The sequence below is a fragment of the Sus scrofa genome, chromosome 7 (genome assembly GCF_054392235.1).
Source record: "Sus scrofa isolate SSC_HxYL_T2T_F1_AM1 chromosome 7, Sscrofa_HxYL_maternal_Yorkshire_Landrace_v2.0, whole genome shotgun sequence".
Lineage (NCBI taxonomy): Eukaryota > Metazoa > Chordata > Mammalia > Artiodactyla > Suidae > Sus > Sus scrofa.
In genome coordinates, this window is record NC_139389.1 from 45,721,685 (window position 1) to 45,741,639 (window position 19,955).

The 19,955-nt window shown below is 50.5% G+C and overlaps 1 protein-coding gene and 1 long non-coding RNA gene across 4 annotated transcripts in view; one reads left to right on the forward strand and one right to left on the reverse strand.

Annotated features, from left to right (window-relative positions):
- Positions 1–19,955, reverse strand: part of CCND3 (cyclin D3) — a 94,256-nt gene that overhangs the window by 59,552 nt on the left and 14,749 nt on the right. The window lies entirely within an intron of this gene.
- Positions 3,007–12,154, forward strand: LOC146401548 (uncharacterized). The gene is made up of 2 exons (XR_014810130.1): positions 3,007–4,485; positions 9,415–12,154. It is a non-coding gene; the product is annotated as an uncharacterized LOC146401548 (long non-coding RNA).

Consider the following 19,955-nt stretch of genomic DNA (forward strand, 5'->3'; position numbering starts at 1 on the left):
ACTATAAATCAACTACAATGGAACAAATAAAAATCATAAAAATAAAAAATAACGTGAATGAATGAATAGATAAACAAATAAATGATGCAGGTAAAACCTAAAAAAAAAAAAAAAAAAAAAAAAATCGGTCCTCTTCAGTGCATTAGAGGCTGTCGGTAAAGACCCCTCCCTTCCTAAGACACCACTTCCCTCTCTCTACCTTCCCTTCTTAAAACAGAACAAAACAAAACAAAACCAAAAAAGCCCTAGAAGAGAACAGGTTCGGCTGGGGGAGGGTGGCAATGCAAACCTATAGCTTTCCCTTAACCATGCCTCCCCCCCCCGCCAGGGTAAATCGACCGCTCCCCCCAACCCACCCTCTCCCCCAGGGCCGGGGAGGGGGGGGGAACTGCCCTTGGTGGATGGAGGGCAGTGGAGGTGGGGGAAGGGGGGAAGCAGAGGCAATGGGATGTGGCTTCAGGGTGGCTGGGCTGGAGGAGGGAGTCGGAGGAAGAGGAGAAAGGAAAGGAGAGGAAGGCTGTCCTCACTTCACCCAGCTGCTTCTGCCTGCACCTGTTCAGCCGAGGCCCCCGGAGCAAAGACGCCCGTAAATGAACCGCGGCCCCACCCGGTCTAGAGGGGCCCCTTCCCACACTGCCCTGCGGCCCGGGTTAACTGACAGGAAAACTGTGAATGGGTTCAGGTGGCTGAAAAGAGGGGCTAGGAAACAGCTGGGCTCCTCTGGGGGGTGGAGCAACTGCCTCCTGCCACCCCCAGGCTCTTAGAGTTTGGGGCTGCTTGGGGAAGGTCTGGACCAGATCAGGGACCGGCCAACTTCCCTCTGATTCTGAAGGGGACTCGCTGCAGAGAGGGGCGCTTGAGTAGAAATAGTCCCTGCCCGCAATACCCACTACCACCACCAGCTTCCCACCCCCAACACCCCAGCCCCGTTTTTCAGTCCTGCAACATTCCACAATATTCATAGGTGCTCTAGGGACAATAACTTTCACTTAAAAAAAGCAAAAAAAGTAAAAAGACTTTATTTTTAGAACAGTTTTAGATGCACAGAAAAACCAAGCTGTGAAAATTGGCAGGAAATTTAAAAACTTTCCTCTTGGTCTGGCCCCCTGAGAAACACACCATGGTGGTTCATCCATGCAGTCAATGGGTCTGTCCGTCAATCAGTTATTTTTATAGATATCGGAGGAGCGCTTTCAACAGCAATTCTCAGACTTGTTTATTAAAGAGGCAGGCTCTGTCTGAGTCTCCCCACCAAAGATTCTTATTCAGGAGGTCTGGACTGGGGCCATGGGTTGGGTATTTCTGACACTCCCTGCAGGAGATGTTGGCATCTTTGGCATAAATGGACAGACTGGGCCCCACTCTGAGAAACTCAGGCTTGGTTTAAGGTCCAAGGGGCCAGAGGCTCTGTGGGAAGGGAGGGGGAAAAAAGAAAAAAAAGACCTAAATCCCATTCCCCACCCCCACTGGAGAACAGAGGCCCCACAGAACCAATCGAAGTAAACTGAGGCAGTGGAAGATGGGTATTCAGGGGCCCTGACCATCTCAGAGAGGGAGCCCACTGACCAGAAGGCTCACCAGCACAGAGATCCCCTCCACAGCAACGAGCAGACTCAAGACTGAGGAGGGAATAAGCCAGGAAAATGTCAGAGAATCATCTTGTTGGGAGGCCTTGAGCAAGTGAACCTTCTCGTGCCTCTAATTCCTCATCTGTAAAATGGGCTCATGATGGTTCCTACTAGATACAGTTAAAACAGTGTTATGCGCAGAGAATTCAGGACACTGCCTGGCACAGAATAAGCAACAGGCCATGAAAGTTGTCATCACCAGGAAAAAGAGGAGCCCCGATTGGCCGAGGGGAGTGGAGAGGGCCGGAAGGAAGCCTTGAGTCCTCGGGAAAGCGAGTGCCCCCTGAGGACGATGAGTGAGGTTGCAGCATTGGGACCACAGGTGAGAACCTGTAGGATTAGGCTGGAAAATGAGGTAGGGGAGTGGTACTGGTTGAATTGTGTTCTCTCAAACAACACACTGCAGTTTCTAACCCCCAGGATCTCAGAGTGTGACCTTATTTGGAAATAGGGTTGTTGCAGATGTAGTTAAGATGAAGCCATATTGCAGTAGGGTGGCCCTTAAATCCAGGATGACTGGTGGCTTTCTAAAAAGAGAAGGAACAGGGCCACATGTGAAGACAGAGGCAGACTGGGGTGATGCACCTGCAAGCCAAAGAACAGCGGGAGTAACCAGAAGATGAAAGTAGAAAGGAAGGCGCCTCTCTTACAGGCTTCAGGGGAGCTCAGCCCTGAGGACACCTTGATTTTGGACATCTTCCAGAACTGTGAGAAAACATGTGTCTGTTGTTTCAGATCACCCAGGGTGTGGTCCTTGGTCAAGTCAACCCTAGGAAATGAACACTGGGGGCGTGTGGATTCTCAGTGGTGAGCAGCACGGAACCAGAGAGGTATCTTCAACAAGGAACTCGTTCTTGATGAATAAACCAAAGAAATTGAAGGATCCACACTGAAACCATCCCCTAATCTTAGCTCATTTTTTAAAAACACTTGGCCTAAAAGTCCTTTGCCCACCCATCAAAAACATGGATGTCACAAAAGACATGGCAACATTAAGGAGCCATTTCAGGTTAAAGAGACGTGCCAAAGGAATACAACCTGTGATCTGGACTTGTTTCTTTTTTGGAAAGTTTATCATTGGGACTACTGTCACATTTGAATACGGTCTGTAGATTAGATACTAGCATTTTATCAGTGTTACTTTCCTGGTTTTTAATCATTCCATTGGGGTTATATAAGAGAAGACCTGGTTTTAAGAATATACACTAAGGTATATTCTTAAATATAAGGAATAAGGGGACATTATGAGTTCAGTTGACATTCAAACAATGTGTGTGTGTGCGTGACAGAGAGCCAGTGAGATAGAATGATAAAGTGAATGTGATAAAATGTTAACATTTGGGGACTCTGGCCGGACTATATGAGGATTTTCTGTACATTTCTTTTTTTTTTTTTTTTTTTGCTTTTTAAGGCAGGAGTTTCCTGATGGTCCAGTGGGTTAAGGACCCAGCATTGTCACCGCTGTGGCTCTGGCTACCACCATGGCATGGGTTCAATCCCTGGCCTGGGAATTCCATTGATCAGACTGGGGCCCTCCTGTGGAACTTTCTTTTACCCTCCAAAGTTTCTGGCACCCAGATCTGGACACCAACCTAACTAAAGTGATGAGTGAAAGAGTTGTCAGAATTTCTGATTTCCACATGTTGAGAGGCTACTTAAGCCCTTGGTGGTTGTTGGCTATTGTGGAGATAATATGTGGCTGATATGAAATTATCTGCTGCAAGTTACATGCAGAAAATCCTTTCTTCTTCTCATGTACATTATGACCTGGAACTTGAAGGAGCCGTACAGATTGAATCCAGCTTCCACCAGATTCATGATACCCTCTTAGGTGAATCCAGGCTCTTCTCTTTTTTTCGGCTGCACCATGGCATATGGAAGTTCCCAGACCAAGGTTCAGATCTGAGCCACAGTTGCAACCTGCGCCACAGCGGCAGCAATGCCAGATCCTTAACCCACTCTGCCCCGCAGGGGGATCGAACCTGCATCCCAGAGCTTTAGAGATGCTGGAGGTCCCGTTGCACCACGGTGAGAACTCCTCCAGGCCCTTCTGAAGCACTGTGGAGGATGGACTCCCATCCTCTCTCACAGCCCATTCCATCACTGGTCAGTCCGGACCATAAGAAAATTCCTCAACCTACCTCCCTGAAACCTATATCCACAGATCCTGGTCCTGTCTTCTGGATGGTGCTACAGCACTTCCACCCCTGTGATCTTAATCATTCTCCCCTGAACAAGTTGAGACTTCTCAATGTCCTTCTAGAATGTAGATGCCACACTCTGGGTCCAGCTTGACAATCTGAGGGCAGAGGGAACCCAAGCTAGGTGCTGGGCATTCAGTTCACACAGCCTCAGATGGAATTTGGCTTTTTGGCAACTGCAACACACAGGTGACTCAATTAATTTAGACTCGACTTGATTTTTCTCTTGAGAACCCTGGTTCACTGCTCTTGGTTTCAGCAGTTATCACCACCCAATATCACATCATATCTCTGAGCTTGCCCAAGCATGAGTCTCCACCCACTAGAATGCAAGCATCCTGAAGGCAGCAATTTTGTCTTGTTCTGAATCCCCAACACCTAGAGCAAGGCCGAGCCCAGGTTGGACATTCAATAAACACATGCTGAATAAATGGATTCAGCATATCTGTAATAGAGAAGCCATATCTCTCTTCTCCTGTACTTGTGTAATTTATTTATAGTTCACACCCAGTTTCCTAACAAGAGGGATTTGAGGTGACTTGCACTGCAGAGGATTTTTTAACATCAGAGCACACTTGGTTCTAGCTGGAATTTACATTTTATTTTATTTTTATTTATTTATTTGCTTTTTAGGGCCGCACCTATGGCATATGGAGGTTCCCAGGCTAGGGGTTGAATTGGGGCTGCAGCCACTTGTCTACACCACAGCCACAGCAAAACAGGATCCGAGCCACGTCTGTGACCTATACCACAGCTCATAGCAATGCCAGATCCTTAACCCACTGAGCGAGGCCAGGGATTGAACCTGCATCCTCATGTATTCTAGTCGGGTTCATTAACTGATAAGCCACAAAGGGAACTCTTGGAATTTACATTTTATAAAATTTACATCATATGTTACAGCCTGATTAGATATTAGATGATTAGATATACATCATATGTTATATCTAATTCCTAGCTCTCCTAACCAACATACTGACTCTGCCTCTCAGTGTCCAGCCATTTGTTCAAGGATGACCCTCCAGGAGCTCTCTTGTGGCACAGCAGGTTAAGGATCCGGCATTGTCAACTGCTATGGCTTCAATCCCTAGCCTGGGAACTTCCAGATACCACAGCCATGGCCAAAAAAATAAAAAAAGAATGACTCTCTACAGCAGCCACACTGGTCCTGCTATTCCTCAAACACTCTCAGAGGCTCTAGTCCCAGGATCTTTGCTTTGGCTGTTTCCTCTGCTGGTACCCACCCTTCCCCCCTCCCCACCCCATCCCCAGATAGTTACATCACCAGATCCTCATCTTCAAGTCCCTGGTCAAATGCTTCTTTCTCAGAGAGGCTGACCCTGGTCATCCTATTTAAAACTGCACTACGGCCCCCTCTCCAGTACTATCCTCCTAGCTCAGCTCCATATTTTTGTTTGGTCCATCATGTTCATCACCTTTTAACGAGCTTTATAACTTAGCTTATTACTGTCTGCCCTACAAGTCCTGCCCCTGGCTATACAAGGAAAGGAATTTTTGCCTTTTTGTTCACTGATGAAGCCCAAGTACACAGAACAATGCCTGGCACATAATGGACACGCAATAAATATTTGTGGAATGAATGAATGGACAACTGCTCTGGACCCAGGAATGTATGTGACACCAAGACAAATAACACACAAAGGTGCCAGCTGATCACATGCCACCCATGTTATCGCCCAAGACACTGGTGACAATATGTAATGGGACAGACACCCTCCTCCAAAAAAACACTACCAATTTATTAATCGACTCCCTCAATGTATCATTTTTCAATCAGTAAAACAAAGTGAAACAAATAGTAACCCTATTTCAAAAAATATTCTTTCGAATGGCATTGGAAATGCTCATCTCACAGACAACCAGGTCAGTGGGGGATATAGGAAGGCATGTAGTCAGCAATATGGCCTGTGGTCCCAATTATAGGAAAACAGCTATCTACACAGAAACAAGACTGGAAAGAAATATACCAAAATGTTAATGGTGATTATTTCTGAGTTGTGGGATCATGGTTCCTTTCTATTTTTCCTTTATGTTTTTCAAAGTTTCTACAATAAGCAAGTATTTCTCTCTTTCTTTTTTGTTTTTGTCTTTTCAGGGCTGCGCCTGCGGTATATGGAGGCTCCAGGCTAGGGGTCGAATCAGAGCTGCAGCAACGTGGGATCTGAGCTGCGTCTGTGACCTACATCAACAGTTCATGGCAACGCTGGATCCTTAATCCACTGGGCGAGGCCAGGGATCGAACCCTCGTGCTCAAGGATGCTAATCTGATTCTTAACGCGATGAGCCACAACGGGAACTCCAGCAAGGATTTCTCTTATAAGGAGACAAATATCATCATGTGGGTACTTGTCTTGCTGTTATACCATTATCTAGACTACTCAACCACACATGAACTCATCAAGGCAGTGACAACTCAGGTGACACTGTCCTGAAAACCACCCAGCCCTCAGAAAGTTTCCAGCCTGGTTAATATCAGTAGCGCTCACACACACACACACACACACACACACACACACACACAAACACACACACACACACACACACACACACGGTACCATCATCATTTTCATTTTGTAGATGAAGAAACTGAGGCTCAAAGAGGTTAAAGTATCTTGCTCAAGGTCACTTATCAGAGTGCGGTCGTGGATCTGAGCCTAGATTTTGAACCCAGCCAGTCCAGTTCCAGAATGGATGTTCTCAACCACTCTCCCATGTTCAGCAAACTCAGACTAGCACCTCCCAACGAAGCCCGATACAGAATGACAGCGGTGAAGGCTACAATGGGGAGGATGGGAGTCGACCTTCCCATGGAATGGACTGGGCGCTTCGCATACTTTCCCTCATTTAGTTCTTGCAACTACCAGGGAAGAAGGTATTATTTTCATCTCCATGTTACCACCTACCAATGAGGAAACTGAGACTCGGACAGGGGTGTGACTCGCTTTGATACTTCAAGTTCACTAACCCCTCTGGCCCTCAGTTTCCTCCTCTCCTGGTAATAATTCCCAGCTCCCTGACGATGGAACGTATTAAACGAGAAAATAGATTCAAAACACTCATCACAGGGCCCAGGATACGTCCAGGGCTTCATAAATGTTAGCTACTGCGGCTATGATTCTTGGTTCCAAAGTTCACGCTCTTTCAACGGCCACAGGCTGACTTGCTAAGTGAGCCAAGGAGAGGGATCCATTCTGAGCGACGCCACAGGAAATGTCTGATGAATGAATGCAGTCCCAGAGGAGGGGCCATCTGCAGGGGCTGTGATGGAGCAGCGGCGGCTTGCCAGGTGGAGGAGGGCAGGGGCACGCCCTGGAGCACAGCGGCACATGCTTTGTTCCTGTCCCTCGCCCAGGCTCTCCCCTGCCCTGCACCCTCTCTGGCGTTCTTCCTTCCGGTTCTCCCGCCCCCTCTGCTCTGGGTCCCTTGCCTCAGCTGTTTCCTTAATCAGGGCCCCGCAGCCTGTGCAGCAGGGAGTGGGCGCCCCTGGCCCTGGGATGGCCCCTGATAAACAGCTGGATCCCTTGTTTGCAGAATCTGTCGTGTCCAAAGGAAAAGCAGAAACAAACCACGGGGGCTGGGAGGACTGCTGATAATAAGTCACTTCACTCCTGGGGCCCCGCCACTCTGTCCCCCAGCCTCTGCATCTAGGCCCTCCCACTTGCCCTTTAAGACCCCGTGTAGCAATGTCTCCTCTCCACCAAAATTTCCCTGACTGTACCCCCTGGCCCCCCACCGCTTGCTTGCAAGCTTCCATTGCAAGCAGCACAGAACCCATCCCAGCCACATATTCATTAAGTGGAAAGCGCTCAGCTGTTAGGGTCTCAACCAGACTGGGAGCTCCAGAGGGCAGACAGTTTGTCTCATGGGCCTAGCACACAATCTGTGAGAATTCTGCAACGATTGAGTAAAAGATGAGTGGACAGGTATTTTAAAAATCCACATATTGACATAGCAGAAACGGTTAAAATAGTATGTAGGTAGGCGTTCCCCTTGTAGGTCCACAGGTTCAGAATCCAAACTAGTATCCATGAGGAGGCAGATTTGATCCCTGGCCTCACTCAGCTGGTTAAGGATCCAGTGTTGCCACAAGCTTCAGTGCAGGTTATAAATGTGGCTTGGATCTGGCGTTGCTGTGGCTGTGTGGTAGGCCATCAGCTGAAGCTCTGATTCGACCCCGAGCCTGGGAACTTCCACGTGCTGCAGGTGTGGCCATAAAAAAACAAAACAAACAAACAAACAAACAAAAAAACACATAGGTGAGGTCAGGGTCTGGGAATTTTTTATTTTTCCAAAATAATAATTAGCATTTTGGGGGGGGCATGCCCGCAGCTTTATGAAAGTTCCCAGGCCAGGAATTGAACATACACCAACAGTATCGACCCAAGCCCCAGCAGTGACAAGGCCCTGTCCCTAACTCACTGAGCCACCAGGGAACTCCAATAATTAGCATTTTATATTTTAGCCATAAAATGTTCACCTGAAAGGCCATTTTTATTTCATTTGAGCGATTTATGAATAATGCCTCTTTCCTTTGGTTTTATACACCCAAGACAAAATTTAAAAATAAATTTAAAATTCATCTTGCCTTCCTTTTAAAAAATACTTTAGGAGTTCCCGTCATGGAGCAGCAGAAACAAATCCGACTAGGAACCATGAGATTGCGGGTTCGATCCCTGGCTTGCTCAGTAGGTTAAGGACCCGGCGTTTCCGTGAGCTGTGGTGTAGGTCACAGACATGGCTCAGATCCCACGTTGCTGCGGCTGTGGCACAGACTGGTGGCTATAGCTCCAATTAGACCCCGAGCCTGGGAACCTCCATATGCCACGGGTGTGGCCCTAAAAAGCAAAAATAATAATAATTAAAAATAAATAAGAAATACTTTAACTAAGAGTTCCCATTGTGGATCAGCAGTAACGAACCTGACTAGTAACTATGAGGATGCTGCGGGTTTAATCCCTAGGCTTGCTCAGAGGGTTAAGGATTCGGCATTGCCGTGAGCTGTAGATTACAGACCCGCCTCAGACCCCATGTAGGCCGGCAGCTGCAGCTCAGATTCTACCTCTAGCCTGGGAACTTCCATCTGCCACACGTGTGGCCCTAAAAAAAAGCAAAAAAACAAAACAAAATTTTAACTCATATTAAATGTTAAATTCTTAAATTATTCTAATTAATCAGTGGGATATTTCAGTCATGTTCTAAAATGTACAAATTAGATATCCCTGTGTTTTCAGGCAAACTAGTCCATATTTTCAAACAGTTGTTGTAAATTACAGTCTATAATTGTACCATATATAATGCATTAATGGTATGGATTCATTTTGTATAATGTCAGATGCGTGTGTAAATTTACATAACATAAAAAAGTTGTTTGAAAAAGAAGGACATGCAACATTGGACATGCAAAATGACCTTGTTTTGTAAAAAGAAAAACAACTGTATATGAGCAGTTTTGTATGATCTTATTTTAAAAGAATAAAACCGAGTGCATATGCACAGAAAAAAAGGTTCAGAAGGGCACATACCAGCCCTTAACGCTGGTTCTCCCTGGGGGATGGCACTTGGAGGGTGGGGCAGAATTTGCACTTTTATCTTCTTCCTGTCTATAACGCAGTTTTACCAATGACAAAGTTTGCTTTACTTTCATAATTGCATTTTTTTCACTATTCAATTTAATGAATTTAACTGAAACATTAAATATAAAAACTTTCAAGTACTAAATAGGTGTTTAAATAATTGCATGACAGTTATTTCAATAAAAAAGACAGAAGGCTAAAAGGGAAGACATTTAGATGTAAACGAGGGCTATCTTTGAGTGGTAAGAACTATGCATGATTTCCCAAGCTTTTTCCCATTTTTCTCTTTTGTCCAAATTTCCTATACTGAGCAAGTATTCATTTTATAATATTTTGGGTTTAGGTTTTTTAAAATTATCATTTTACAATTTTTTTAAACCTTAAAAAATAAAGACTGAATGCATGTATGCATGCATGCTCTCTACCTGTATCTGACCCAAAGCACAGGAAATTCTTGGCTATCTCTCTCTGCCCTCCTTTGCTTCACTCTGGGGATCAGGTCCTCAGAAGGACCCTGTCCACGGATGTGAGTGGTTCAAGTCTCCATCTGCAGCGCCCTCCCAGGGTCTGGACACATGTAAGGGCCTGGAGCAAGAATCGCAGACTCTGGTCAAAGATGCTCATGGCTGCTGCCCTGCCCCTGTCTCCACCTCCCTCCCAACCCTCCAAACTCCACCTGTTTATTACAAAGACTGCTCAGCAATCCGGAAGCCCTGCCCTCACCCCCAGCCTTCCGGGCTCGCCCTCACCTGCAGATGCCCACAGCATAGAGACCTTGTCCTTGAAGACTTCACGCTTGCAGCCTCATTTGGTGGACTTTGCATTTACCAAGGGGGTGTTGTACGCGGTGATGGGTACCGTTGGAGAAACAAGCACAGGAACCCAGAGTCATCAGGCACAAACCCTCACCCTTCACACGGGCTAAATGAATAAACGAATGATAGGAGGGGCAAGCCGATTAAGGTCAGACCCTGTCCTCAAGGAGCTCAAGGTCTGGCAAGCACAAGAAGTTGCACCAACACCTAACATACATTAGGCCATGCTAACCCAGAAGGCAAGATGTGGGGGGAGCAGTGGAGTGGCTCTGAACCAGGCCTTGAAGAATGGCCAGGTTGGGACAGACAGGGATGGCTGGGAGGAGGACAAAGTGCATTCCAAGAAGAGGGGACGGTGAGAGCAAAATGATGGAAGCAGGGGCGCCCCAGGATCTATCAGGCACTCTTGTGGGCAGGAATGGGGCGATGAAGGTTTAAAGTGGGTAAGAGGGCTGGACAGGTGAGTGGAGCCTAGATGCTAGGAGAACCAACACCCAAGTGGAATTTAATTTCACAGGCCCAGGGGAGGAAGCCTCCAAAAGTCTGAGCTGGGATGCTATAGCAATACAGAGGAATCCAGGCAAGCGCTCACAGAGGCTTGGGGTAGGCAGGCAGGTGCAGGGAAAGAGAAGAGGCACAGAGAGAGAATACGGTGACCCCTGTTCCCCTGTGCGGCACATGTCCTTAAAGGAAGAAAGTTGCGCCCGCAGACCAAAGCACCCTTTTCCCATCTCACTTTCTCCTCTACTTTTACATATGCCAGCAGCTGGCACTCTGCGGCTTCTGCCCACACCAGCATGAGTGAATGCAGAAATGGAAGGACAAATGACTGGATCCCAGGCCTGCAAAGAACACCTCTGGGCACCCATTAAAAGGGTGGAGGTGAGGAAGGGATGGGAGGGTAAATGGAAAATAAAACAAACAATCGTTTTGTTACCACTTCCTCTGGGGCCGGCTCACGGTTTTTAACGGTGTGGAGCAGGCACATACAGTCTGGCACGCGCACATCCACACAGACACACAAAGAGAGCTATTTATTTACTTCCTTTGTGAGCCGTAAATAAAGATCAGGTCAAAACAGGCTCCCCCAAACCGCCAGGGGGGTCTTCCCCAGGTGCTGGTGCAGTGCTTGGCTTAGAGAAGTCACAGGTGGCTGCCTGCTCGTATCACCCCACCTCCCTTTATGCACGTGTGGGTCTGGTTCACCAGGGCGGCCTCATGTGCAGTAGGGAAGGCGGGGGAGGGGAGGGGGGGGCAGGGCAAGGCTTCCTCACCCCTCCTCCAGGGCGGGCCAAGGCAGCAAAATCCACCTCCCCAGTCAAGAGTCTGCCGTGGCGTGGCACAGACACTGACCCAAGAGTTGGCACGGGGTGCTGGAGGGCCATGCTGGACTGGGCAGCCCATCCTTAGATGCTGAATTTGGGGGGGAGGGGGAGGGGCATCTGGGATTCACCAACAGAATGGAATTACCGTCGACCTCGTTATTCACGGATTCTCTCTTTGCGAACTCGCCTACTCACGAACATTTAGCTATAACTCCTGCCCCTTGGGCGGTCATTCTGGGACACGCTGTGAAACACTGGAGTCACCTGCCACTATGCGCCGCATGTTCTCAGCTGGGGTGGAACAAGGCCATGCTCTGCCTTCTTGGTTCAGCTCTCATGCAGTAAACAAGCGTCCTTTTCTGTCTATGCGGTGCCTCCTTTCAGCAGGTTGGGCCTTTTTTGTTGACTTCGCTGCTTAAAACGACCCCCAAGCGTTGCGCCTACGATCCTAAGTGCAAGAAGGCTGTGATGTGTCTCATGGAGAAAATACGGGCGTTACCTGAGCTTCATTCAGGTATGAGTGATAGTTTAATGAATCAGCCACAGATATTTAAAAAGGTGTATTTAAACAGAAATAAACATAAAACAGTATGTTGGGTGACTGATGAAGATGTTAGGTGCATGGGCTCAAAGGAATCCAATTCTGTATTCCCCTGGGAGCTATGGCTCAGGAGTCACTAATTCCGCACTCATGGCTACGTTAACATGACTATCGTGAATAAAGAGAACGGACTGTATTTCATTATGACAATCATTGGGCAGCTGTACCTTTGGGTCCTGTGAATGCCAGTCTGCACCTGCCCATCTGTCCGCCCCCCCACCCATGGTCACCCGCTAAGTGCAAAGCCTGCGCTAAAAGCCAAATACGGAGTCCAGACAGGACCCCCGCCCTCCTACTGACCGTCTTAACTGCAGAGATGCGGGTGTTACTGAATGTAGGTTTGGCTGGGGCACAGGACTCTGAAGATTTTACTTAGATCCTGAGGGGGGAGGGTTTCTGTTTTTGTTTTTTTTCTTTTTTTAGGTCCTCACCCTCGGCGTATGGAAGTTCCTGGGCTAGGGGTCGAATTGGAGAAGCAGGCATAGCAACATGGGATCCAAGTGGCATCTTCGACCTACACCACACCTTGTGGCAACACCGAATCCTTCACCCACTGAGTGAAGGCCGGGGACCCAAGCCACATTCTCATGGATATTAGTCAGCTTCTCAACCCACGGAGCCACAATGGGAACTCCTCCCCGAAGGTTTTATTTGAAGGAGTTTATAGACCAGTGTGGGGGCCTCAAACTTTTGCCAATGTTTTCATCACAAGGATAAACACCTGTAACATAATAGCAGCTGGACACTTGCTCTGTGTCAGGCACTATTCCAAGAGCTCTATGTATGCAGAGCTTCCTCGTCACCCTGTAAGGTAGATGCCATTAGCCTTGGTTTACAGCTGAGCGCACTGAGGCACAGGGAGGTTAAGAACTCACCCGGGACACAGAGCCACCAGGTGGTAGAGACAGAGACAGTGTCCGGAGACTTTAGGACACGGCCAGTGGCACGAAGGAAAAGTCAGTCTTTCTTGGGAGGATCTCAACCCTCCCTCGGCCATGCCACTGAGTAGCAATAGCAAGAATGCATGAAGTGGAATTCCTATCGTGGCGCAGCGGAAACAAATCTGACTAGGAACCATGAGGTTGCAGGTTCGATCCCCGGACTCACTCAGTGGGTTAAGGATCCAGCATGGCCATGAGCTGTGGTGTAGGTTGCAGACGCAGCTCAGATCCCGTGTTGCTATGGCTGTGGCACAGGCTGGCAGCTGTAGCTCTGATTAGACCCCTAGCCTGGGAACCTCCATATGCCGCAGGTGCGGCCCTAGAAAAGACAAAAAAAAAAAAAAAAAAAGAATGCGTGAAGTGACCCTGGGAGGCCAATCAGGGGGCCCGGGCAGGGCCTGAGCCGGGCCATGCCTCAGGGAGTAAGTGGCCAGGGAGAAAGGCCAAGGCGAGCGGGCAGACCAAGGGCCTGGGGTCACTATGAGGGGAAGCAGGGCTCTGAGGAGGCAGGGCCCGCTGCATCGCTTCCTGGACAAGCTGGGAGGCCTGCAGGGCCAGAGGGGCCCAGAGACCACAGGCTCCACACAGGTTTCCACGTCCCACACCTGGAGCCGAGAGGTGCTGTTGGAGAACCAGGGTCCCGGTGCAGGGAGGGAGGGATCCCACCCAAGCCCAAGCACTGGAGGGACCGCCCAGGGCGGAGGAGGGACTGAGAGGCAACCTGTCCCCCAGGCTCAGAGGAGAAGTCACAAACCTCACCAACGGAGAATAAGCAGATTCCACACCCGCTATGTGAGAGGGAAGTGAAACTGCCACTCCAATGCCTGTTCCCCCACCCCTGTGCCCACTGGCACCCTTGCTCGTCCCCGCCCAGCCCACGCAACACCAGGACAGTAGGCTCCCGGCACCCAGGTGAGGCCTTCCACGTGCTTTCAGGGGCTCCCTTCGGGTCCTTCAAGCACTGGGCCACAAAGGTGGCTCTCAGAGCTGTGCTGGCCTGGTCTGTCCTCCTTGGAGAGGTGGGAGGTGGGGGGGCACACTGAGGGCTTGTAAGCTCCAAGAGGTGAGGAGCTGTGCCTGTCTTGTTCTTTTTTCCTTTTTTAAAAATTTTTAGGAAGTGCTCATTGTGGCTCAGCAGTAATGACCCTGACTAGTATCCATGAGGACGCAGGTTCCATCCTTGGCCTCACTCAGTGGGTTAAGGATCCAGGGTTGCCGTGAGCTGTGGTGTAGGTCACAGACATGGTTTGGATCCCAAGTTGCTGTGGCCGTGGCTGTGGCGTAGACCGGCAGCTATAGCTCCAATTTGACCCCTAGCCTGGGAACTTCCACATGCCGTGGGTGCGGCCCTAAAAAGCAAACTAAATCAATCAATAAACACAATGAAATAAAAGAACATTTTAAAAAATTAAAGTATAGTTGATTTACCACGTTGTGTCAATTCCTGCCTTGTTCTTTTCTCTTTCACCCGCACTGAACACAGCACCTGGGGAATCCATGGAAGGTGTTCAGGACACAGAAACGAATGAGCGAATGAGTGAATGAGTGAATGAACAAGCAAACAATGGGCCCAGAAGGCTGCCTGTCGGCATCTAGCGACTCGTATCTCCAGAGAAGAGAACCGTTTCCCTCATTTTGGACCAAGCCCGACCGCCTGCCTCAATTCTGTGTGCTTTCTGTCTCTGAGACCGAGACTTGGTCCTGAGAGCCCTGGAACTTTCCATCTCTTGATGCTTGAGATGATGGCAGGTGATCATGGAGGTGAGGGGACATGGTGCTGTTCGACCCCATCTGAGAACAGCAGGGCCTCCCACAGGGGCAAGTGAGGTGCTCTTTTTTTTTTTTTCTTTTTTCCTTTTCTAGGGCCGCTCCCTCGACATATGGAGGTTCCCAGGCTAAAGGTCGAATCGGAGCTGTTGCTGCCGGCCTACACCACAGCCACAGCAATGCGGGATCTGAGCCGCATCTGTGAGCTACACCACAGCTCACGGCAACACCGGATCCTTAACCCACTAAGCAAGGCCAGGCATCGAACCCGCAACCTTATGGTTCCTAGTCTGGTTTGTTAACCACTGCGTCACGATGGGAACTCTGCAAGTGAGGTGCTCTTTAAGGAGCCCCCCTCACCCTGCAGTGCTCCTGGGACAAGGGCGAGGGAGTCAAACCCTCTACCTCTGACCAGGGGTGAGGCCAGCCAGGGAAGAGGGCCATAGCAGAGTGGGGGGCCCTGGCCCCTCGGCCCCAGGGCTCCCCCAGAGAGATGTCCTTTAGAGAATGCTTCTCTCAGACATTTCACAGTTGAAAAGCCATCCTCACGTGTGTGACACATGCCTTTTGGTCCCTGCCTGTCCGGATCCTGGCACAAAGGCTCCTTGGGGCCCCACAGCATCCAATCCCTCTCCTGGTAACCTTTCAGACCCAAAGCTCCACTATGTAAGATCCCCAAACTCCTGGCAGCTAAATGTGGCAGGTGACCAACTTTTTGCCAAAGAGATAAGGGACCTGACAATCTGGGGTCATGTCCTGAAGAGGAAGGGTAGTGCCCCCTCCTTCCCTTTTCTCCCTTCACACTGGCTGGGTCACAGACCCAGGGGAGGGGCAGTGCTGTCTTCAACATCTAAGGGCACAGACAGGCCACAGTCTGGGAGGAGTGGGGGTCCCCATTCCTGTCCAGCGATCCGATCGCCCACCCAGACCTGCATGCAAGAAATTTCCATCCTGTTCAGGCTCCTGATTCGGGGTCTCTGTTACAGCAGCCAAACCTCTCCCTGCGCCTTTTTTTTTTTTTTTTCAGGGCTGCACCCTTGGCATACGGAAGTTCACAGGCTAGAGGTCCAACCAGAGCTGCAGCTGCCAGACTGCACCACAGCTACGGCAACGCCGGATCTCAGCCTCGACGGCGACCCACACTGCAGTTCACGGTAACACTGGATACTTAACCCACTGAGCAGGGCCAGGGATTAAACCCGAGTTCTCATGGATACCAGTCGGGTTCGTAACCTGCTGAGCCACAACGGGAACTCTCTCCTGATGCCTCCTGCAGCCCGTTCCTGGTGCAATGTGTGAGAGGGACCTTCCTCCTTGTCCAAGTGCTCATCCTTGCAGCAACCTGTCACCTCACTCCATCAGGTCCGCTCTCCCAAGGGTCAGAGAGAGCCTTCTAGGAATGCTGCCCCAGCTACCGCACAGGAGGGGAACATCTCCTCCACAAAATACAACCGATTCTTCCTTCGAGTCAACCATTTCCCCAACCACCTCCTTTGTGAGAAGAGGCTCTTCCACGCTCAGGGACACACTGCACCCAGTCAGGCCAACGCCATCCTGTGGGGAAGGCGCCAAAAACACAGGGGCTTCAGATCTGCACCCACGTCTCCTCTGGGCTACTTCACAGCTGTGTTACCCCTAGACCAACCTCTTAGCCTCTCTGAGCCTCTGTTTCTTCCTTTGGAAAATGTGGATGATAATGATGCACATGGGTTTGTGGAGAGAATTCAGGCTGATAAAGCTACACAGTGGCTAGCAGTGTGCCTGGCACACAGCGGGTGCTCATTACAACGGACGTAGACGTGGGGATACTGAGGACTTGGTGGGAGGGTGCAGGGTGGCCGGAAAGGGGGTGAAGGAGAGAAGTGAGGAGAAGCAACCACGGCCGTAAAGAGGAAGAGAGAGGCAGAGCTGGAGGTGATATGAGGAGCGGGAGGGTTCCCCGATGCCCACACCGGGCGAGAGGGCGGAGGGCACAGCTGCGGTGTCTATCAGCTGCCTCCAGCTCACACAGCCCCTGGGTGCATCTCACACGGTCTCCACCCAGCGCTTCTGTCTGGGTTGGCCGCCCTCACCACCACTGCCATTGTTGCTGCACTGTCAGCTGCTGTTTCTTGCCTCATCTTCCTTCCTGCCCCTGATAGGCCAGAAGAAGGGGACAGGAAGCAGCTGCCTTGCCCAGCAACCACCCTACCCCTGTGGGCTGGAGCGGCCCGGGGTGGTTAAGAGCCCAGGCTCTGTAGACAGGCTGGGTTCTGTCCCCTGCTCTAGCCCTTAAGAGCTGGTGACCTCAGCAAGTTATGCGGCTTGTCTAATCCTTCAATTTCCTCGTCTGCACAACAGGGATAATAGGGCTGCTGAGAGGAAGGAATGAGATCATGCGTGGTGAGCGCCTAGCACAGGGTCTGGCGTTCCAGCAAGCATTCGATGAATGCTGGTGACCCTCGGGGCTGGCCTTACGGGCAGGTGACCTGGGCAGGCCCACAGAGCTCTGTGCTCAGAAGGGTTCCACCTTTGGTTTAATGCTCTGTTGCCACCACCTTGAAATTTTTTTTTTTCTTTTTTGGCCACCCTGGGGCATATGGAGCTCCTGGGCCAGGGATCAGAGCCGAGCTACAGTTGCAACCTAAGCTGAAGTTGCGGCAACGCCAGATCCTTAACCCACTGTGCTGGGTGGGGGATCGAACCTGTGCCCCAGTGCTCTCAAGAAACCACAGCAGGAACTCCCATCTTGAAATTCTTTATATGTTAATTTTTTTGTATGTGTACACACACACACACACACACACACACACACACACACAGATCTTTTTAGTGCCACACCTGCAGCATATGGAGGTTCCCAGGCTAGGGGTGGAATTGGAGCTACAGCTGCTGGCCTACACCACAGTCACAGCAACACCAGATCCTAGCTGCGTCTGCGACCTACACCACAGCTCATGGCAACACCAGATCCTTAACCACTGAGCAAAGCCAGGGATCGAACCCACAATCTCATGGTTACTAGTCAGATACGTTTCCACTGCGCCACAACAGGAACTCCCAGAAATTCTTAATAATTTTTGAACAAGGCACTCTGCCAATTACGTAGTCAGTCCTGGCTATTGCTAGCATACAAGCGTTGAGTCTGCTGGCTGGGGGTGCCTGGGCCAGGGCGGCGTTGCCCAACAATCTGCTAGAGATGAGAGGGCCTTCAGGACCTCAAGAGAGCCATTTAAGTACAGTGATGTGGGACCCTGCCAGGTTGCCTGCTGGTAGGGACTAAGACGGTGGTGAGACCCCCATATACACTCTCCCTGGGCACTGGAGTGGGTAGGGGTGCCCTCCTCTCTTCAGCCAGGCCAACGGGCAGCCTTGGGAGCTGCCTGCCACTACCTTCTTCTTTTAACCCTTCTCCCACCAAGTGCAAAGGGGCAGACAAGTGTCAGGACAGACACCCACCCCTCTGTCCCCTGATTTTATCTAATTCTGTAGGTGAGCACCAAGGCCACGTACAAGCTCAGGAGTGTAGGAGATATGTCCAGAGTCCCTATATCTTTGGGGTGGTGGGAACCGGCGCTACCCTGAGGGCCCTCAGTGCCAGGTCAGGCTGAGTCTTGCTGTTCAGGTTGGAACTGGAATGGGGGTGACACAGAAGGGTGTTGATGACTGCTCCTGGTGGCCCAAGGGTTAGCCCAGCCCCTGGAGAGAGAAGTATCTGCTCTTTCTACCTCCTTCTTCTTCTTCTTTTTTTTTTTTTTTTTTTTTTTTTTTTTTTTTTTTTTTTTGCCTGCACCTGCTGCATGCAGAAGTTCCTGGGCCAGGGATCGAACCCATGCCACAACGCTGACAACACCGGATCCTTAACCGGCTGAGCCACCAGGGAACTCCCTATACCTCCTTCATTATTATTATTTTTTTTTTTTAGGGCCATAGCTGCAGTATATGGGAGTCCCCAGACTAGGGGGCCAAGCCTGCCAGCCTACACCACACCACAGCAACAAGGGATCCGAGCCGCGTCTATGACCTACACCACAGTTCATGGCAATGCCGGATCCTTAACCCACTGAGTGAGGCCAGGGATCGAACCTGTGTCCTCAAGGATACAAGTCGGGATCTTAGTCAGGTTCGTTAGCCGCTGAGCCACAAAGGGAACTCCCCTTATACCTCCTTCATTTTAAATCCCAGGTTAGCATATCTAGAAGGTGGCCTGGGCAGGTCTGGGGCAATGACTCGAACCCTTGGGGAGACTTGCAGGGGGCTCCGTGGAGCTGGGGTCTCCCTAGGCATTGTGGTGAGCAATGACTACTGCATGTACCTGCCATGCGTCTCCCCTCACAGACTGTGAGCTGCCGGGCCCACCCACAGTGAGGACCGGATGTTTGCAGGACCTCTCATGCCCCCCTCCCCTCCACTCCACACTGCCCCTGGTCCTGCCTCTGCTTCCCCAGATTTGCCACCACCACCACCACCGCCACCACCAGCTCCCTTCTGTCCTTGGATCTTCCTGGAGTGGCCCACGTGTGAGCCTGAGGGTGGCCCAGCCTGGCAGGTGGAGCAAGGCCCTGGACGAGGCCCCCTGTCCCCATCCGCCTCCGGCCACCTGTCGGGGGCACTCACTCCCTTCCAGACAGCTGGAGCGCACCCCGAGCCTCTGGTTACTGGAGACTGGGCGGGTGTGGGAAGGTTCTAAGGGACCTAAGCCAAGGCTGAGGGGAGGCCCTTCCAGCCCATGGGGATGCTGAGTGTGCATGTGGGGGGCAGGGAGGCACTGGAGAGAAGTGGGAATTGGGGGCGGGGTCAGGAACGGAATGCGGAGTCCATTCTCCTGGGGGCACAGCTGTTTATTTTGATCTTCTCAGTCAGCTGCTGCAAAGTCCTTATCTTGGGGCTCAATCCAGACTCCACCTCCTTCTCTGTTGCTGAGCTGCGGAAGGCAGAGGCAGATACTGTGGGATCCAGTCCTGCTCTCTGCTCTCACCCCCTTACTGCCCTCCTCTCTACGAGCTGCTAAAAGGGACTAGGAGAAAGCAGTACCCCCCATCCCAAAATGCTTGCTCCATGCTTCAGACCCCTCTGCCCGTCGGGGGGGAACTGGGTCTTGAAA